Genomic DNA, 16,536 nt, shown 5'->3' on the forward strand with positions numbered 1-16,536 from the left:
TCTTTCCCTCCCACCTGTCCCCTCAGTCCCAACCCCAAGCATCGCTGAGTCTTTCTAATCTTCCTTTTCTACATAACCATCTGACCTCTCCCCTCCTCGCCAGGCCGAGCTAGGTCCCAAATCTTCCTCAGCCTCCGCTCCTCCACCCTATAATCCTTTTATCACCTCCCCTCCTCACACCTGGTCCGGCTTACAGTTTCGTTCCGTGACTAGCCCGCCCCCACCTGCCCAGCAATTTACTCTTAAAAAGGTGGCTGGAGCCAAAGGCATAGTCAAGGTAAATGTTCCTTTTTCTTTATCCCAAATCAGATAGCGTTTAGGCTCTTTTTCATCAAATATAAAAACCCAGCCCAGTTCATGGATCGTTTGGCAGCAACCCTGAGACACTTTACAGCCGTAGACCCTAAAAGGTCAAAAGGCCGTCTTATTCTCAATATACATTTTATTACCCAATCTGCTCCCGACATTAAATAAAACTCCAAAAATTAGAATGTGGCCCTCAAACCCCACAACAGGACTTAATTAACCTCACCTTCAAGGTGTACAATAATAGAAAATTGTAATTCCTTGCCTCCACTGTGAGACAAACCCTAGCCACATCTCCAGCACACAAGAAATTCCAAATGCCTGAACCGCAGCAGCCAGGCGTTCCTCCAGAACCTCCTCCCCCAGGAGCTTGCTACAAGTGCCAGAAATCTGGCCACAGGGCCAAGGAATGCCCACAGCCCGGGATTCCTCCTAAGCTGCGTCCCATCTGTGCAGGACCCCACTGAAAATCTGACTGTTCAACTCACCTGGTAGCCACTTCCAGAGCCCCTGGAACTCTAGCCCAAGGCTCTCTGACTCCTTCCCAGATTTTCTCAGCTTAGCGGCTGAAGACTGATGCTGCCTGATCGCCTCGGAAGCCCCGTAGACCATCACGGACGCTGAGCTTTAAGTAACTCTCACAGTGGAAGGTAAGCCCCTCCCCTTCTTAATCAATATGGGGGCTACCCACTCCACATTACCTTCTTTTCAAGGGCCTGTTTCCCTTGCCTCCGTAACTGTTGTGGGTATTGATGGCCAGGCTTCTAAACCTCTTAAAACTCCCCAACCCTGGTGCCAACTTAGACAATACTCTTTTAAGCACTCCTTTTAGTTATCCCCACCTGCCCAGTTCCCTTATCAGGCCGAGATACTTTAACTAAATTATCTGCTTCCCTGACTATTCCTGGACTACAGCCACATCTCATTGCCGCCCTTCTCCCCAATCCAAAGCCTCCTTCGCGTCTTCCTCTCGTATCCCGCCACCTTAACCCACAAGTATAGGACATCTCTACTACTTCCCTGGCAACCGATCACATGCCCATTACCATCTCGTTAAAACTTAATCACCCTTACCCCGCTCAATGCCAAGATCCCATCCTACAGCACGCTTTAAAAGGATTAAAGCCTGTTATCACTCACCTGCTACAGCATGGCCTTTTAAAGCCTATAAACTCTCCTTACCATTCCCCCATTTTACCTGTCCTAAAACCAGACAAGGCTTACAAGTTAGTTCAGAATCTGCGCCTTATCAACCAAATTGTTTTGCCTTTCCACCCCGTGGTGCCAAACCCATAGACTCTCCTATCCTCAATGCCTCCCTCTACTACCCATTATTCTGTTCTAGATCTCAAACATGCTTTCTTTACTATTCCTTTGCACCCTTCATCCCAGCCTCTCTTTGCTTTCACTTAGACTGATGCTGACACCCATTAGGCTCAGCAAATTACCTGGGCTGTACTGTCGCAAGGCTTCACAGACAGGCCCCATTACTTCAGTCAAGCCCAAATTTCTTCCTCATCTGTTACCTATCTTGGCATAATTCTCAAAAAAACACACGTGCTCTCCCTGCTGATCGTGTCCGATTAATCTCCCAAACCTCCATCCCTTACAAAACGACAACTCCTTTCCTTCCTAGGCATGGTTAGTGTGGTCAGAATTCTTACCAAGAGCGAGGACTGCACCCTGTAGCCTTTCTGTCCAAACAACTTGACCTCACTGTTTTAGGCTGGCCCTCATGTCTCCGTGCAGCCGCTGCTGCTGCCCTAATACTTTTAGAGAACCTCAAAATCACAAACTATGCTCAACTCACTCTCTACAGCTCTCATAATTTCCAAAATCTATTTTCTTCCTCACACCTGACACATATACTTTCTGCTCCCCGGCTCTTTCAGCTGTACTCACTCTTTGTTGAGTCTCCCACAATTACCATTGTTCCTGGCCCAGACTTCAATCTGGCCTCCCACGTTATTCCTGATACCACACCTGACCCTCATGACTGCATCTCTCTGATCCACCTGACATTCACCCCATTTCCCCATATTTCCTTCTTTCCTGTTCCTCACCCTGATCACTCTTGATTTATTGATGGCAGTTCCACCAGGCCTAATCGCCACACACCAGCAAAGGCAGGCTATGCTATAGTACAAGCCACTAGCCCGCCTCTTAGAACCTCTCATTTCCTTTCCATCGTGGAAATCTATCCTCAAGGAAATAACTTCTCAGTGTTCCATCTGCTATTCTACTACTCCTCATGGATTATTCAGGCCCCCTCTCTTCCCTACACATCAAGCTTGAAGATTTGCCCCCACCCAGGACTGGCAAATTAGCTTTACTCAACATGCCCTGAGTCAGATAACTAAAATACCTCTTAGTCTAGGTAGACACTTTCACTGGATAGGTAGAGGCCTTTTCTACAGGGTCTGAGAAGGCTGCCACAGTCATTTCTTCCCTTCTGTCAGACATAATTCCTCAGTTTAGCCTACCCACCTCTATACAGTCTGATAACAGACCAGCCTTTATTAGTCAAATCAGCCAAGCAGTTTTTCAGGCTCTTAGTATTCAGTGAAACCTTTATATCCCTTACGGTCCTCCATCTTCAGGAAAAGTAGAACAGACTAAAGGTCTTTTAAAAACACACGTCACCAAGCTCAGCCACCAACTTAAAAAGGACTGGACAATACTTTTACCACTTTCGCTTCTCAGAATTCAGGCCTGTCCTCGGAATGCTGCAAGGTACAGCCCATTTGAGCTCCTTTTTATTAGGCCCCAGTCTCATTCCAGACACCGGACCAACTTAGATTGTGCCCCCCAAAAACTTGTCATCCCTACTATCTTCTGTCTACTCATACATACTCCTATTCACCGTACTCAACTACTCATACATGCCCTGCTCTTGTTTCCACTGCGGGTTTACACTGTTTCTCCAAGTCATCACAGCTGATAATCTCCTCGGGCATCCCCAAACTGCCACTCTAAACTCTTGAAGTAAATAAATAATCTTTGCTGGCAGGACTATGCTGAATCTCCTTAGGCACTCTCTAATCAGATGTCCTGAGTCATCCCAATTCTTAGATCTTTTATACCTGTTTTTCTCCTTCTCTTATTCCATTTAGTTTTTCAATTCATCCAAAACCGTATCCAGGCCATCACCAATCATTCTACATGACAAATGTTTCTTCTAACAACCCCACAATATCACCCCTTACCACAAGACCTCCCTTCAGCTTAATCTCTCCCACTCTAGGTTCCCACACCACCCCTAATCCCGCTTGAAGCAGCCCTGAGAAACATCGCCCGTTCTCTCTCCATACCACCCCCCAAAAATTTTCGCCGCCCCAACACTTCAACACTATTTGGTTTTATTTTTCTTATTAATATAAGAAGGCAGGAATGTCAGGCCTCTGAGCCCCAGCCAAGCCATTGCATCCCCTGTGACTTGCACGTATACACCCAGATGGCCTGAAGTAACTGAAGATCCACAAAAAAAGTAAAAATAGCCTTAACTGATGACATTCCACCATTGTGATTTGTTTCTCCCCGACCCTAACTGATCAGTGTACTTTGTAATCTCCCCCACCCTTAAGAAGGTTCTTTGTAATTCTCCCCACCCTTGAGAATGTACTATGTGAGATCCACCCCTGCCCGCAAAACATTGCTCTTAACTCCACCGCCTATCCCAAAACCTATAAGAACTAATGATAATCCCACTGCCCTTTGCTGACTCTCTTTTCGGACTCAGCCCACCTGCACCCAGGCGAAATAAACAGCCTTGTTGCTCACACAAAGCCTGTTTGGTGGTCTCTTCACACGGACGCGCATGAAAATGATTGCAAGTCATAGCCAGGTATCAAGTGAGAAATTCGGTTTCATTTGCAAGGCTTAGAGAGGCCAGGTGATTCTAGAAAAATGGGCCTTGTATTTGTTTGAAACCAGTAAAGAGCTTTAGGTGCTTATTAAATTGAAAGCTTTGTGTTCTTACTGATTTTGTATTTTATTTTATTTTATTTTATTTTATTTCTTTTGAGATGGAGTCTTGCTCTGTAGCCCAGGCTGGAGTGCAGTGGCATGAGCTTGGCTCACTGCAACCTCCGTCTCCTGGGTTCAAGTGATTCTCCCACCTCAGCCTCCCAAATAGTTGGGATTACAGGCACCCACCACCACACCTGGCTAGTTTTTGTATTTTTAGTAGAGACAGGGTTTCTTCATGTTGGCCAGGCTGGTCTCGAACTCCTGACTTCAGGCGATCCACCCACCTTGGCCTCCCAAAGTGATGGCATTACAGGCATGAGCCACCGCACCCGGCCCAAAAGCTTTGTGCTTTTAAAGATATTAGACATGTTTCTTGTTTTTTAAAAAAATCTTAACAATAATGGAGGAGAATAAGACAAACATTTTTCCAAAAAAGAGAAACCATTGTGATTATTTTGTCTTATTGGAATGTTGGATACTATAGTCGGCTTCACTAATCATCAAGCACGCTATGGATTTTCCATTTTTATAGGATCTATATCTCAGTTAAGGTAATACTGGTAATTCTTGTGCTCCATTTGAAGATGAAAAATATAGGCCAAATTCATAGACTTTGCATAGAAGCTGGATAATGAAGACAGCTCTGGAGGAACACATAGATACACACACAGAGACACACATATATATAAAGTATACACACATATGCTTTTTCAAGTTTATTTTTTACAGTTTCAAAGCTTTTAAAGCAAAATCCAGCCCCTCCCCTCTCCCAGAGTGGGCGGCCCCTCCCCTTTCTCTGAGTGGGCGGGGACAGTGGTTGCATGGGCCGCTTTCCTTATGATGTCACAGGTCCCTCTGGACAGGCTGCTGCCTGGCCACGCCTCCTTTCCATCTTTCTCACTGACCAATGGGCTTGGAGTATTCAGGCCACGCCCCCTGTTCTGCGTTCTAGTGGGGCCCTGGTTACGCCTCCTGTGGCTCAGTCGCACAGCTGCCTGGTGGTTGACTGGAGGCATTCAGCAGTGCTCACTGGGATTTTGCTGACGTGGCCCCAACCCTGCCTCCCTCCCCACCCCGCGATGTCAGAAAAAAACACAACAGGGGAAATTGGCCGCAGCCAAGAAAAAGGTAAAAACGCACCAGGTCATGGCCCCCAACCCAGCCACAGATCCCCTCTGATGACAAGACCGGTGCCAGAGCCCATACCACTCCTGAGGCATACCAGACTGGTCCCCACAACCCCAGCACCTCTGGGCTCCCCCAACCAAAGTCTTGTCAGTCAGCCCCACCCCTTCGGCAAGGAGCCCAGTCCTTGCCCTTGCCAATCACCCCAGGGTGACTTTGGGCGGTTGACTCCTGGGGCTCCCTACTGCAGACTCTGCCCTCCCCTCTTGCTGCCCCAAGCTCGACCTCCCTGGGCTTCTTGGGCTGGCGTCTCCGAGGACCTGGGTCAAAACCGTGTGTTTCCCTACCCCATCGTGGAGCGGCTACTTGGGCATCGCGTTGATGTGGTCCCCTCCCCTGGGAGGAGTGGAATGTAGTGATGTCACAGTCCCCCTAGGAACTGTCATTACTACTGCAAGACCGGCCTTTGATCTTACAACCCAGTCCCCTAAGTTTTCTCACCCCAGGTCTGGTTCCTCTGGTTGCAGCACAAATTTCCAGCTGGAAGGGAGTGGAGACTATGGGACCTAGGAGCGAGAGGTTTCAGGCTGCCTTACTCCCTTAACAATGTCTAATTGACAGTGGGAAAAGCCTACGCTTCGCCCGTGAGCTCAAAACGTTGACAGTATCTCTGGGTGGCAATGGGAGAATGGGTTTGGTTTGGTTTTCTCCCGGGCTTCTACTTTCCAGAGAGACTTTAACATTTTTTTCTGAGTTCTCCACGCTTCTGGGACCAGACTGCCCTTCAGTCAGTGGTCTCTGAAATGAGATTTGTCCGTCTTCTGTGGAATAGATCTTGGGAAACTGAACTTGACAGCTTGAATCTTCCTCATATCATCTCAACCTGGGGTACTTTGAGTGCCACAGGATAAATGTGGGACATCTTTCTGAAGCATCATTTTCCCTTGATTCTCTTGAGAAAAAACATTAATGTACTTAGAGATGACAGACACATAGGTTTCCAAGCACATACCAGACTTCTCTCTGAAATGAGGCTTGGGTTGTCATCTTCCTGATAAATTCCCAGATTTAACAGAAAAGCTGCCTTTTGCCATGAGGACACATTGATATGAAAGTGTGAGAGGTACCGGTGCACTTCTTCACACCAACAGACGTGTGAGGATGTATGACTCTAAACCACACTGCCTACAATTCCTGCCTGCTTAATGCTTACTTTTCTACCTCTGCCCCTGGTTTTGGTCCCTGGCAGCTGCTGATTCAAGGCAAAACCCCAGAGCTTGGAGTCAGAAGACTGAGTTTAAGTTCCAGTATTGCCTTTGTCTTTCTTTTGTTTTTTCTATCCATGATATCAATCCCTCTCAGTCACTAAATGATTGTGACAACATCTTGTACAGTGGTTGGTGGCATTAAATCAGATGGTGCATAAGAGTATTTTGTCAAAACTGTAAAGGAGGATGTGGCTATAGGGGCTGATAGTTCTCACGAGTGTTACTGCTCTTTTTTCCCACAGTTCAGACAATTTTGGCAGAGGAAGAGCCCTGGCATTCCAGGAGGAAAGAAAATCAATGGCAGTAGCCCTGACACAGCCACTCCTTGTGGTTACCACTCACCTGGCGATGTGAGTCTTGGCTGGCCAGGCTCCTGGGGACAGCAGGCCCAACGGGCAGTAGAGGGTAATTGTTAAGATTGTGGATGGACTGTTGGGTACTGGTTAAGAATCCTGGGTTTGAATCCTGCCTCTCCGTCTGCTAAGGATCGATTAGGGATTGATTAGGATATGATTTAGGGCAAGTTGCTTGAGGTCTTTGGGCCTCTCTTTTCACATCTGTATAATAGAGGTGGTATTTTTTGACTTCCATTTGTGAAGTTTAAATGAGATTCGTTATTGTTGCTTTTATGTGCATCCTTAGTACATGGCCTGCTGCAAACACCCAGGACATCCAGGAAATGGTCATTGCTCTTTGATTTTCCTCATCCCCAGTCTCAAGGGGAAGCCAGGCCAATGAGAAGAGCCACTTGCCATCAGGCCGTCCCTTTAGGAGTCACTGAAAGGGCCCCACGGTGGGATGGTGGGGAGATAAGAACCATGAGAGAAGTTGGCACAAAGGAGTTATAGGACAAAAGGTCCAAGATAGGCAGAAAAGAAGCTTTTGTCAGTTGATGGGGAAGAAAGGAAGTCAGAGGGCTTAGACAGTGAGGGGGGACAGAACATCTCCATGTGCACTCTCATCTCTTGCAGTCAGCAACAAGTGTGGACAGAGAGGGCCCTGCGTCATCTACCCTGAAGGATCTGGCGTCATCTACCCTGAAGGATCTGGAGGTAAGAGGCCCTGGGCCGAGGTGCAGTGACCCTGCAGGCCAGCCCTCCAACCTCCTCCCACAGCAGGGGCTTGTTGCCCCTCTGCCAGCTGAGACAGCCCACACCCCCCCCAGCCCTAATGATTGTTCTCTCTACCCCTCCCCACAATCTTCTTCCAACTCCTCCTCTCTGCATGCACCTCAGAGCCAGTACCAAAAACTAGAGGTAGCCCTGGATTCAAGCTCCACAATAATCGACCAACTCAGCGAAAACATCAATTCACTGGGAAGAGTCCAGTGGGGTCCCCTGATTCCAGCCTGTCAATCCTGGACTCCAGTTTCCCCTTGGGGCCCTGAAGAAAGGGGCTAGGGGCCCCTGATGCCAAGGGCAAATGGGGAGCTGGGGTACCCAGGTCTCACCTGGAGGGACCCCAGAGCACAGAACATGCAGCGTGGCTCTTCCGCTCTGCCCTCTTTGCTGACTGTCTCTTCTCCAGACACCCCTGCTCTAGTCCTTGCCACACATGCCCTGGAGTTGTCACCTCTCAGGGAAGCACTAGCCTGACTGGTTGTCAGGGGCCGGAATTTCTGCCCTGCCTCAGTCCCTAATTTGCTTTTGAGTCTGGACAAGCCAAGTCTCCTCCTTAGGCTCGTGTTTCTGGAGGAGGTAGAGAGTATCAAAGGTCTCCGTTAGCTCTGAAAGTCTGAGATTTAAAGGCCCCTAGAATGGAAACCTCAGGGCCAAGGGCTCCTGTCTGTCCTTTGCTGTCTTGTATCTCTGCTATGAAGAACTGTACCTGGCCTGTACGTGCTCGTAAATGTTTGTTGAATGAATGCAGCTTTTTAATCACAAGCTGGCAGAAGGGGGGTGGGCCTTTCTCAAAGTCTGTCTCTAGAGGTTCACCAGCCCCTCTCTCCAGGGCCCTTTCCCCCTGTGCTTTGGGCAGGCTCCTCGCACGTCGAAGAAGGGGAAGCATCCATTACAGAAGCTCGGGAGGAGCTTGTTCAAGTTAAAACACCAGACGGGTAAGACAGGGCTGGCATGACCTGGGAGCAGGACTGGCATCAGAGGTGGGGGTGACTTAGAATGCCCCAGGGAGGTAGGTGGATGGAAGGGCTTTTAGGCAGAGGGAAAGAGGTCTGTGCCAGGAGACGGCAAGTCTTGTCATCTCCATGAGCCTCAGTGTCCCCATCAGTAGAGGGAGGAGTGCCCGTTGTCAGCCGCCCACAGTGCTCTCTATCTGAAAGTGACTTGGAAGATTGGCTACCATCTGGGTGCGAGGAATCATTAGCAGTGAGGCCAAGTTTGGGAAGCCTGAGAGGAGGAGCTGTGTATCAAAGGGAGGATTTTTTTTTGGGGGGGGGAATCCAGAGGCCCTTATTGTCTGCTTCCTTTCTCGGCTGAACCCCAGCAGGGCCCTCTGAGGTGGAGCAGCTACGGGAGGAGGCCAACCACCTAAGAAAGGAGCTGGAGAGCGTGGGAAGACGGCTCCAGGCCGAGGTGGAAAACAACAAGATTTGACTCTCCTGAAAACCAGACTGGAGAAGTGTCTACGTCATCAGAAGAGGATACGTCAGAGGAGGAGATCTGCGAACTGGACAACAACTTATGTGAATGGGAGGAGAGGACATGTGACTGGGAAACGAGGCTACGTGAAGAGGAAGAGAGGCTACGTCAGTGGGAAGAGAGGCTGCGTCAGCAGGAGGAGCCGCCAGGGCAGGAGAGGCCGCGGGAGCTGGAGAGGATGCTAGAGCCGGGGTGGGAAGCCCTCGATGAGGAGTGCGACGGGCCATCCAGCGCCTCGGAGGAGCTGGTGCGTTGCCCACCTGGGGAGGCTGCCCTCTTCCCTAGCCCTCAAGGCCTTTGTTTCCCCACCTGTAAAATGGGGCATTGTAGCCTTCACATGAAATGGTACTTCTAAAGGCACCTGTGAGCCAGAGCCCTGCTCTGATGGCTGTGGGAGAGAGGGGATGATTTTTCTAACCTGCCTCCACCCTTCCCGGTGCCATGGGAGGCAGACACCAAGTTCTGGGGTCTCCAGTTTTAGTGGGTGGCCACTGATTGGTTCTCTCTGTCCAGAACAAGACCCTACAGCTGGTGGAGCAGAAAGTAAAGAAGAAGCCGGGTGAGCTGAAAGAGATGGTAACCTCTGACCCATCCAAGAAGGGCTGGGAGGAGGGCACCAGCCTCTGGGGAGGGGAGGTGCCAGGCCAGAGGCAGCTGCAGCCTGGGGGCAGGTGACCCCAGCACACTCCATGGCGGTCCTATGACTGTTTCTTGCTTCCTGCCCTCTGACTTTTAGAGGCGGGTAGCCCTGGGCTCCTCCCAGGTCTGGACATCATCATCCCAGCTAGAGGCATGGAGCCCCCAATCACAGAGGAAGAGACAGTGGTATAAGAGGCTCCTTATGTTGGGTGTGGTGGCTCACGCCTGTAATCCCAGCACTTCGGGAGGCTGAGGCAGGACAATCACTTGAGGTCAGGAGTTTGAGACCAGCATGGCCAAAATGGCGAAAGCTCATCTCTACTAAAATTAAAAAATAATAATAATTAGCTGGGCCTGGTGGTGCATGCCTGTAATCCCAGCTACTCTGGAGGCTGAGACACGAGAATCACTCGAGCCCAGGAGGTGAAGGTTGCAGTGAGCTGAGATCGCACCACTGCACTTCAGCCTGGGACACAGAGTGACACTGTCTCAAAACGAAACAAAACACAAAAACAGAAAAGACTCCTTAGATTCAAACTGGATTCGGACCTCGGTCCCACTGGTCATAATTCAACCACTTTGCATCTCTAAGTCTCTGTTTCTTTAACTTCAAAAGGAAGGTGGCCTTTTCCTTGCAGAGGTGCTGAGGATTAAATGAGGTAATACGTGGAAACATGAGGCATGTAGCACACTCAGCAGATGGTGGTGGGCTCCCCCTGCTTTTCCACCAGTCTGTGGCCTACAGTTTAAATGCTGGGAAAAAGGACGTGAGATTTGAGGCTGGGGAAGGAGGCACGGGGCTCTAGGCAAGGGAGGCAGTCTGTTAGGCCTGGAGCAAGGGGCCAGGGGCCTGGGCAGGCCACAGAGCCCCACAGTGCCCTCGCTACCCTATTACATGCCTTCATGCCCAGGGTCTTCCTGCAGGTGGAGCTGAAGAGCCAAGAGGCTCAGAGTCTGCAGCAGCAGCCAGACCCGTACCTGTGTACCGCTCTGGGAGCCCCAGTCCCACAGGAGCTGGGGTGTTGCTGACAAGCAGGGTGGTGAGTAGAGCCCCCAGGTGGGGTGGGCAGTCAGGAGCAGGGGAGGCTTGCACTGTGCTCAGATTCCCACCCCCCTCCCTCTCCGTGAAGATCTCTGTGAGGCGAGCCTCACTGATAGCGTGGAGCCTGCACCAAGAGAGGACAGGGAGGGTTCTCCCCATGACAACCCCACCGCACAGCAGATCCAGCAGGTGCTTTCTGTAATGCAGGACTCCCCAGGCTTGGGTGGAGAAGCTGTTGGTACAGGAGAGGCGGCAGAAGGAGCAGGAGAGGCTGCATGCCATTCTCTTCGGGCTGCCAAGAACGGGAAGAGACATCTTCTTCAAGAGCTGGTCAAGAAATTTAAACAAAAAAAAACAAAAAAAAATGGTTAAGGGGTTAATCTCCTACACTATTCATTTACTTCATTTGAAAGTTAGAGCCACTTATGTTTATTTGTGTTTCTAATTTATAGTTTAAATTTGTTTCTAATTTATAGTTTAAATTTGTGTTTCTAATTTATAGTTTAAATTTATTTGTGTTTCTAATTTGTAGTTTACATTTATTTGTGTTTCTAATTTATAATTTAAATTTACTTGTAAAAAGTTAAAGGAGAGTGGGTCTTTCCCTCATGTTCACTCTGGCATCCTTTAGCATTTTTTTAATTTGATAATTATAGGATGTTAGCATGCATATCGAGTTTGCCCTTATGTGGTGGGAGTTCAAACACACAAAGACCCACTATATGCACACGACTCTTCTTGCTGCTTTGGGATAGGCTGCCATGCTTTTTTAATGTTAGTGCAGCATGTATATTCATTACGGAATTCAGATAAAATTTGCTTATGTTCTGCTGTTATGTTTGATCGAATCCTAATCACAGTGAGCTCTTCATTAGCTCAACATGTGGTTTGCCCTCAAGTGCACAGTTTATTACTTTGTAATATGCCACTGTGAGTACTGACATTTACAGATGTTTAAAGGCGGAGCACTGGAAACAGCCTGTCCCCCTTTTTCTGTGTATTGGGGATGGGAGTAATAACATTTTGGGGAGCTTTTTACATCTCCCGGAAGAGGAGAGTGGCCTGCTCTGGCAGGTGTGTGCAGGATAGAATATGTTTCATGTGTTCCAGTGCCAAGAATGAGCGCTGTACTATGGTAGTTCCCTTAGGATTTGTATGTGCTCTGGGCTCATGAAGATATTGCATCATGAGCTGTGGCCGTTGTACTCTTTTTTGACGACCTAAAAAGGGATTATTTCTGAGGAGTGAAAGGCTCCCCTCATGACTGTGGATGTGGAAAACCTTTTCTAGCTGAGAGCATTTATGTCTACAATACATTTGAAAGTCAGCGTTCATGTTCCCTGTTTTAATCACATGACTACATGGCCCAGTACACAAAAGGGCACTGGCTGGCATTCTTCTTCATGTATTTAGTAAAGATCAGAAGAGATCCTTTAAGAGTTTAAATGTCCCTGGAACAGGCATACAGGCTCTAGTCAAGAATGAATTCTAGTGAAGGAAAGGTGTGCGATACCTGGCATTGCTCTATGTTCACGGAGCTTATTTGAGGCTGGAAGATGGATTTTACCATCTAGACCTCTCTGGCTAATACCTAGTCTTCAACCATCTGACATAGGAATTTACTTCTTTTCCTTGAATGGAAAACACTTTAAAAATAATAAGAAACATTATTATAAACTAATATATGTGACAGTACTTAGCTGAAACAAAAAGGAGTTTTAGTAGACAGTAGTACACTACATTTGAAAATCAAGGAGAAGTTTATGCAACTTAAAATGGTTACAAACTGCAGCTCAATCTACTGTTTGTGAATGTCAAAGTGTTTGTGAGGAAAAGTGTCTATACAATCACAGAGTTATATTTCCTCACAAAGTTCTTTACGAAGAGTGAAATATGTTTTTATACCTCTCAGTTTCAGTTAGAGGTGTATTTTGTGTAACATTTATGTTAATGTGCATGATCAATGAATTATTTCAGTCATATGTTGCCTAACTCATTAACTGGATGATGCTTGGGAAAGAATCAACAGCTAAAACTTCACGAAGTTCTAATGTCTGTATTCCAAAATACATCATATCATTAACATGTAGGGAGAGATGTATCTGCGCTCCCTGGGGCGGGCATTTCTAGTTACTAGACCATCTCCATTTTTAGCATTTGGCATCCTCATGATACTTTTATAAATATGACATTAATAGGAGATCAATAATATGATTTTACAGATTGAATAAGAAAATTGCCTGCATTCACTGAAAGAGTGAAATATTGAGCCCTTGTGACTTCAACTGACTCTTCCAAATTGTATGAATTTATCAATGTATTAGATAAACTCAGTTTCAGAATGATAAAGAAAAACTGTGAGACCAAATAATGTGGCTAATTAACAGTGGTAGGATTTCCAGCCCAAGGGTTTAAAATGGACTTAAGGTCCTGTTCTTGCCTTTTACTTTCTGAACTTGCCGCTTTTGCATTCTTTGAGTTCAAAGACAGTTACTTTAAGTCCATTTTAAACCCTCGGGCTAGAAATCCTAGCACTGTTAATTAGCCACATTATTTGGTCTCACAGTTTTTCTTTATCATTCTGAAACTGGGTTTACCTAATACACTGATAAATTATTTCAAAGGTATTTTTATAGTTCAAATCACTTCACTTTTACCCCGACACATATAAATGACCAGGAATGACCTTCAGATAGCGTTTAGCATCTGCAACCAATCTGAAAATAATGTGTTCATCAGGTACCTATGGATTAAATCACATACGGGCATATTTAAGCTCAATGTCAGTCTGAAAAATAAATGTACTATATTCATTCAAATACCACTCTTTGTGTAGGTATTTTGTCATATGTTTAAGAAAAAGCTAAAAAGAATGGAAATCGTGTGACAGTAACTTAAGTCTTTCTTCAAAGTGCATGCAGTCTTTTGCAATACCTCATTCAGCCAAGTATTTGTTTTCTTCCTCATTCAGTATCAGGCAGCTTTCGATTTGCTTAGAAGGCAACATTAGAAGGTTACAGTTCATCAGAAACAGAATTTTAAAATGTGAGTTCAACTGAATAAATGTGAATTTCTGTAGGAAGTAAAGAATCAAAATACCTATCTAAAGACTGCAATATATGATGATTATTTTCAAAGTATTTCATTAAACCTGATAGGTTTTCTCGAAATGAAAAAAATCAGTTCTAAAACCAAAGCTAATTTTTTGAAAATGTGAAAATGTAAATCAGCCCTATCCATAACATAATTTCTCTAAAACTTTATCTTAGTCATTTTAAAATAATATAACTATTCAAAAATGTAACTGCTATCTTAATGTTTTGAAATAAGTTAAAACATTTTAAATATGAATACTGTAGTTTAAAAGAAAGAAACCAGGGGAAGGAAAAGTAGAGAAAGAAATGCTAATTCCAGCCCAAAGCATTATTTGCCAAGTTTTCTTAGAATGACTTTTACCTATTTATGAATTCTTACAAACAGAATGTATAATGGAAATACTGACTTTTGCCTAAAGTGGCATTGTTGACTGCTGTGATGTTACTGTAATGTAATAAATTATTAAATTGTTGCAAAGTGCTGTTTTTGCCTTAAAATTCTGTGTCTTGAAAACTATAGTATTAAATACTATAGCGTGCAAATAATGGGCACGCTTGGCATGAGATAATCTGTTTTTATTTTTACAAAATTGCAACTATATAAGTGTGTTTATTAAGAGAGCAAACAAAGTTATGAGATGAAAGAGTTATGGGATAAAAAATGTGGAAAAGTGTGTCAAAAAAAGGAGAAAAAACTTGTATGAAAAGTTATTTAAAAAGTTATGAAAAAGAAGTTATGGGATTAAAAATAAGGTCATGGGATATAAATAAAAATAAATAAAAGCAGGCCCCTGTCACCATAAGCCAGTGGGTCTGGAGTCTCCGCCCCCACCATGTCCCTATCACCCCTTCCCAGTCACCCCTTTACCATTAGGGTAGCAAGACACCCCTGTCTAATGGGGGGAGACAGACCCTTTGCCACCTTGACCAGGGCTGGGTCCTTAAATTTCTGGATGATGTTTGTTATTTAAGAGCCAGAGGTTGGTGGAGTTGGTTTGTTTGGAGGAGGTCTGATGGCCTCCTTACTCTCACCAAAGCAACTTTTCCCTCAGGGGGTCTCCCATCTTCTTATTCAGAGAGGCAGCTGAGGCAGGACAGTGGGGCTAACAGTAGACCAGGCGAGGGCACGGGCTGCTGGGGTGACCCCCCTCTTCCCCAGTGTATATATTGTATCTGTGTAACATTTTGTATATTCTGGGGAGTGGGGCCGCCCCTGTATCCTACCTAGTGGAGGTTAGAGCTGGCATATGGGGAGGAGGTTCTAATAATTATTTGCATCTGGGAAACGTATTTATTGCTAGCATAGGACAGAGGAAGGAGGCGGGGATGGGGTCGTGGCTCCCTTGGTGATGCGACTCCCGTTTATTTTGCTTTTCATTTTGGAATAAATGGATTTAGCCATACTGCTCAGCCTGGTGTGTTCCCGTTTCCTTCACTGGGTCCTGGAGTTTGTCTCACTGAGTGAGGAGCCCCAGAGTGTCTGAGCATGTCCAGCTGGGCTGTTGGGGATCTTCCAGGCCTGTTACCTGTATGCTGCCTGGTGACACCTGGTGGATTTCACGGGGACTGTCATGGCACCTATGGGGCACAGTCTGGCCCTGACAGCCAACAGGCTCAGAAGCCTGATCTAGCAGTGGCCGGGAAGACAGATACCAGCACCCAAGGGCACTGACTTCCATCCACCCCAGGCGTCTTCCCTTCCGTCCCCTCGCCTCCCTCTCCTGTCTGCACCGGGTGGCCTTTTCTGTCTGTCCCTCCAGTGCACATGGTGGCCTGTTCTGTCTGTCCCCCCGGAATGCCGGCGGCCCCTCAGTCTCCCTCCAGGCTGAGATCATGACCCTGCCCCCTAGTGGACGGAGCCGGCTTCACAGGATAAAAGCCAGCTAAGCTCCAGGGACTTTCCAGGAAAAGTGTCCCTTGGAAAGGATGTGGCCTTTTCACTTGCTCCCAACAGCACCCGAGAAATGGCTTGGCCTTTCCCCTCCCCTGAGGGAGAACACAGCCAGCAGAGGACATATTCTCCGTCATCCGGAAATGGGTTTGATTCTCAGCCGAGGGACAGCAGGACTGCTAGTGACTGTCAGGCCACACGGCTGCCTGCACAGCACCCCCGTGCTTGGTGGAGGGTGGGAGGGATGATGGGGCCTGGCTGTCCACAGGCCGGGCATGACAGGGAGGCTCACTGGAGGTGGCACACTTTGGAGGGGCGATGTCAGGGGACAGCTTTCTCTTGCTGGGCCACAAGACTCCAAAAGGACAGCACGGGGACTTATTCCTAGTGCTAGAGGCGAGGCGGTCAGCCATGTGTAGGTGCATATATATATAGCTATTTATAGAACAGGGCAGGGGCATACCACAGAGGGGGGACAAGTTTTCAGCAAGGGTCACACCTGGATGTGTCTGCTCACCACTACAACAGACCAAGTCACAGATGAAGGGGGCTGGCTTTGGGGCTGGAGAGCCACTGTCAAGTCACAGAGCACCCGCCCAGGCAG

The 16,536-nt window shown here is 47.1% G+C and overlaps 1 long non-coding RNA gene and 1 pseudogene across 1 annotated transcript; one reads left to right on the top strand and one right to left on the bottom strand.

The window, feature by feature from the left end:
- Positions 1–4,978: 4,978 nt before the first annotated feature.
- Positions 4,979–12,860, bottom strand: LOC134732408 (uncharacterized). The gene is made up of 2 exons (XR_010115526.1): positions 12,460–12,860; positions 4,979–11,273 (listed from the first exon to the last, which is right to left on the bottom strand). It is a non-coding gene; the product is annotated as an uncharacterized lncRNA (long non-coding RNA).
- LOC129462242 (golgin subfamily A member 6-like protein 9) lies at positions 5,097–11,366 on the top strand (annotated as a pseudogene).
- Positions 12,861–16,536: the final 3,676 nt, after the last annotated feature.

This window comes from Symphalangus syndactylus, chromosome 14 (assembly GCF_028878055.3).
Source record: "Symphalangus syndactylus isolate Jambi chromosome 14, NHGRI_mSymSyn1-v2.1_pri, whole genome shotgun sequence".
NCBI lineage: Eukaryota > Metazoa > Chordata > Mammalia > Primates > Hylobatidae > Symphalangus > Symphalangus syndactylus.